The following is a 5,239-nucleotide window of genomic DNA, read 5'->3' on the forward strand; positions in this document are numbered from 1 at the left end:
ATGCACGTGTTTTGAAGGGTTTTACACAACATACGTTTGTTAACAACAAAAGGCATAAAAGTGCACCTACTAACAGCAGAGATTCACCAGTATACAATACAAACCACCGTCCATTCTCCATCCAAACCTTTATATTCTCCAACATTATAAACACACAGATCGCTCAAAAAAAAAAAAAACAGCGGCTGCACAGGTGCCGTCTCACATTTAGTCCACATGTGGAAAAAAGAAAAAAAAACAGTAACTAAGTGTCTGAAAACTTATGACCATCAGGCTGAAGTAATCCACACAAACACACAAAGCAAAGTGTCCGAAAAACTTATCCGCGATGCTGACGGGAGAGAGAGAGAGAGAGAGAGAGAAAGAGAGAGAGAGAGAGAGAGAGAGAGAGAGATTGTGAATAGAAAAATATGGAAATTAAAAATACCGCGCATACGCACGGCAAGCCGGAAAACCCGGAAGATCCAAAACCGAACGCGAAACCAAAACGAGGGACAGAAAAGTCTCAAACGTGAACGGCTGAAGGGGCGTGGCAGGTGCTTTCTCGGCCGCTGTCTCTGAAGCTCCGCCTTCAACTCTTATCGAGAGAGCCGCTCCTTACCGAGCGCGCGCGCGCGTTTGATAAGGAGCACGGCTCTCGGTGGCGAGCGACGCGCGCTCGTAGAGTTGAAGCCGGGCGCGCGTTCCGTTCATCGCATAACATTTAACAAAAAATGCATATGTGCACTTACTAACAGCAGAGATTCACGCAGTATACAATACAAACACCTGTAGCAGCTGTAAGGTTTGATTTTTCCGCCACTTTCATGAGTTCTTCTGCGTCTGCACAGTGGTCGACATAACTGACGTTAAAATGTCTAATTTTTCCCCATTGTGCTCGAGATATTAGGGTTCCGCGACATAAAAAACGTCGTTTTATCGACATAACGATAAAATGCTTAGAAAGCGAGAATTTGGCGGTTCCACTTCAAAACGTCGACTTAATAGGGTTGTCGAGGAAACCGAGGGCGAGATAACCGGGTTCCACTGTATATATAAAGTGGTGTGAAAAGTGTTGCCCTTCATGATTTCTTATTTTTTTGCATGTTTGTCACACTTTAATATTTCAGATCATCAAACTAATTTAAATATTAGTAAACAATACACAAATGACCACAACATGCAGTTTTTACATATTTTTTTTATATATTATTTTATTATTGAGGTAGAACAAAACCCAAAACAACATGGCCCTGTGTGAAATACTTCCATTTCTCTCACCACACCCAGGTCTGATTACTGCCACACCTGTTAGCAATCAAGATCTTTACGATGTGAGTATGTAAGGTACATGGAATGTCTTTGTGTGGGTTCACATATCTCTGGTTACTACGTCTTCTTACCCAATCAGGAACAGTTTTAGGTCAGGTTATTTCCAGTGTGTGTATATATCCTTGTCTGTTATCTGCATTAAACTGAATAAGAACATATGCGTCATTCTGTGTGCTGTGTGATTCTTCCCTGATCAGAAAAGACCCCATGGGCATCGCAGTTCGTATGGAAAACCTCTCCAAGATTTAAGTGTTTGTTGGGGCATGATAAAAATATAACTATATATAAGTAAAGGAAAGAACGTTGTGAATAAATGTGTTGCGTTAAAGGTTTAAAATTTTTAATAAAAATGAGGAAATGCGTGCTGCATTAATTGTGCATTAATAATATTAGTGCTGTTAAAATGAATTTGGGTTAACGTGTTATTAACACGCTCATTTTAAAGGTTTTTTCAGTATAAAGGACATTATATAAAGGTCAACCCAAACAGATCACAACACTTTTTTCTTGAGCCATTTATACTTTTGCATTTTCTTTGTAGAATCTGTACAAAAACACACAATTTGACTTAATTTCCAAACACCAGGAAAACTGTAATGCAGGGAAAATGCACGAGACTCTGTATGCGCTCTGTTATACTGCATGTATTATATGTGTATAATAATGATGGTTTCTACAGCTGTGGCATCATATTGCTGTTCTTAAGAGGATGATTGGGACTGAAGGCAGATGATTGGGTGTGAAATGCACGACCCAAAACTGTAAAGAGACAATCAATAACACTGTGCAGATCTATTATGTGTTTTATTACAAAAATAAAAACATAAAAATCTATTAAACATTATTTATTGTAATAATTTTTCTTGACTTTAGGTGAGAACAGAAAAAGCTGATCTGCTTCAGGCACTTGGAGACGGCTGGAGGAATGGGATTTGTGAGGTCTTTCTTCCACGATTCTAAAGCGTCCACGGCAAATCTGCACACAAAATCCATCATAAAATTAGGACTTGCTGAAGCACTTTCCTGATAGAGAACTAAACATCAGAGAATAAAGATAACAATTGATAAAGGACTTGTTTAATTGATTCTTTAATGATACCTTTTTGTCCCCTGAACTCAGTTATGCTTTTCACCAGATCCTCCACTGATGCTGCCACGTTCTCCTTAAGGCCATGTTGGCCAAGTCGCCCTGATTGAGATAAAGAACATGAGTGAAAACAGAAGAATCCAGAAATAATGTTAGATGAAGCTTTAAAACAGGATTCACAGGAAACTTACCAAGTAGCCTGAAAATTGCTGCTACAGAGACGTTTCTGAACTTTGTTTCCTCTGTTTGTGTTTGTTTTAGCAAAGTGTTCAAGATGAGCCAAACACTTTTTCTGATAAATAAAAAATTGGACATATTAAGTGTTTTTGTGGCAGTAATAGAATACCATCGATTGTAAGTTTATGAAACAAGAATAGAAAGTTTGCAGTATTTGGGACAAACACTGTCTCATATGAGTCTCACATTTGCCGGTTTGCAATTTATCTAATGTTTAAAAATCTATGAAACAAGTTGAAGCAGTTTCACATTCAATACCGTATAACATGGGAGAAGGTCCAAATCCAGCCCAGTTTTGCACAGAGAAGGTCCAGGCTGAATACGTAGTCCCAGGCAGCAGGACGGAGATCATCACCATACCAACTGCTCTTCTGGAAAGTCAGACTTTTGTCTTTCAGAAGAGCCTTCAGTGTGCTGGTGATGGCTCTGTAGCTGTCTCCAGGAGGCTCGTAGCAAAAAATACATCATTTATTTAAAACCCAGATCAATGAAACAATGTTTACAATAATATGATCATAACTGAAAGGTCACAACCAATCACAAGTGCAGATGATTGAAATACTGAAATACTGAATTGTTTCAAAATACAAAAAAAAGATGAGCTTCCAAAAACCAAGTAATATTTTGTCTAAAAACCCAAAACAGACAAAAGTAAAAGCATCTAAACAAAACCTCTAACCACACTCCAGTCAAACAGTGAAAAAACTTTAAAGCATTCTTCTTTATAACAATGTTATTCCATTTACTTTTGCAGCCTTGAGGAATACTTGAGATGAGTATTCCTCAAGGCTGCAAAGTTTAAATGGAATAATACATTGTTATAAAGAAGAATGCTTTTTAAATACTTAATTACTAAAGTATAATTGCAACAATCATTGTCCTATTTGCCATAGCTTCAGTGACATCTGCAAAATCATCATCTACAACAGTTTTAATTTTAGTGACTGGACTTTTGCAGAGCAGGTACCATCAAGATCCATGAAGATTTTCTGAATGAATTCAAAAGTATATTTCAGTTCTTTTGGCTATTCCATATTGAGTGCATACAAGAGACCGAACAAGTAAGCAAAGGTTTCTGGCAGATCTGGAATATCCTGTAGAACAATGACCTCTTTCAGGATTATTGGATTAGTGAGGACTCCGATCTTTACCCCTCTGGTGCTGTGGTCTTCAGGGTCAGTGTCCTAGGAGTATAAGTGATAGGAGGGGGCATTAATTGACATGTAAACGTAATTACTAATTGTTATTAGTGCCCGTGCAATGGTGGTGCTTGCAGCTTTATTATTTGTATAATGTGCAAACAAAATGAACAAATGTACAGCTAAGCGTGCTACCAAATTAGAAATAAAGTTTGAAAAGGGCAACTTGCCAGACACATCTTGAGCAGACACAATCTGAGTATAGGCAGGGGCAGTTTGCCCCTTTGTGACCTCGTCCATGATGAAGACTGAAATGCTTTACCAAGACCTCTGTATCAGGATTAAAAAATTTACAATATTTGCATTGCATTACTTCCATATTTTCTTTCATTAGTGAACTACTAATTTGCAAAACATTTGTTTCAGCAATTTCACACTTTTTCAATGTAATTTCAAGCTAGCTAACTATCTTGAGCTAAGTTGGTCTGGATAGCCAACGACACAATACAAAGTTATATTCCTTGTGTTGCAAATGCATATGACTAGCAAACGTCACGCTGAACTCTCATTGCGTTAATTGTGGATTTTTTTTCCAATAAACAAATGACTCGTTTGAATTCGCTTTCTTTCAAATCCAAGCATTCAAAACTCTAAATGATGTTCAAAACTAACATAACCACGCGGAATCAGTAACAAGCAGCTAAATTCTAATAAATAGTTATTTTGGGACACCCACATCAAAGCTTACACGTCAAAAATTATGACGTTTAATAAGATGATAATTAAAAAATTATTAATACATAAATTACGTATGATTCAGCAGAAATGCTGGACTGCTTTGAACCGGCACGCTTCTTCACATCAACAATACACTGGTAAAAGAGATTAGGAGTTAGCTTGGTAGCACATCACATATTAAATGAAAATATAAGTTATTCGATTATAAAATGATTGACACTTACCTGTGACTCAGCAGAAACAAGTGGATTGATATGGCGCAATGCCGCCCTTTCAGGAACCCCCACAGCTGAAGTCTCAAATTGCCATGCGCTTCACGTTCTTAATGCGCACGCGTCAACAAGAAACACACGCTTTAACGCAAAACATTTACATTTTAATGTAAGTTCAACAAAACATTTTTTATTGTACAGTTTTCAACATTGAAGCAACATATTTGTTGAATAAACTAAGTATTATTTCTGAGCATTTCAAATAAAATTATTTTAGTTCAGTTTTTACATTTTATTTAGATAACTTTTAGTAAGTTGGCTTTTTTACAGTGTAGTTATCATTTCACTTGTGAGGTGATCTGTGGTCCTGTCCATTTGTGTCCAAATAACTTTGTCCCTGCTTTTTGTCAATCAAGCAAAATGTACTGGGCCGGGTTTCCCAAAGCCTCTTAGCTTAAGTCAGTGATTGACAATAACCACAGCCCTTGGACACTGGACACGTAAACACAGCTGAA

General features: G+C 37.4%; 1 long non-coding RNA gene across 1 annotated transcript; it reads right to left on the bottom strand.

The window, feature by feature from the left end:
- Positions 1 to 2,109: 2,109 nt before the first annotated feature.
- Positions 2,110 to 3,317, bottom strand: LOC124382579. Its single transcript, XR_006925083.1, has 3 exons — positions 2,894 to 3,317; positions 2,411 to 2,500; positions 2,110 to 2,287 (listed from the first exon to the last, which is right to left on the bottom strand). It is a non-coding gene; the product is annotated as an uncharacterized LOC124382579 (long non-coding RNA).
- Positions 3,318 to 5,239: the final 1,922 nt, after the last annotated feature.

Source organism: Silurus meridionalis, unplaced genomic scaffold (genome assembly GCF_014805685.1).
Source record: "Silurus meridionalis isolate SWU-2019-XX unplaced genomic scaffold, ASM1480568v1 Scaffold736, whole genome shotgun sequence".
NCBI lineage: Eukaryota > Metazoa > Chordata > Actinopteri > Siluriformes > Siluridae > Silurus > Silurus meridionalis.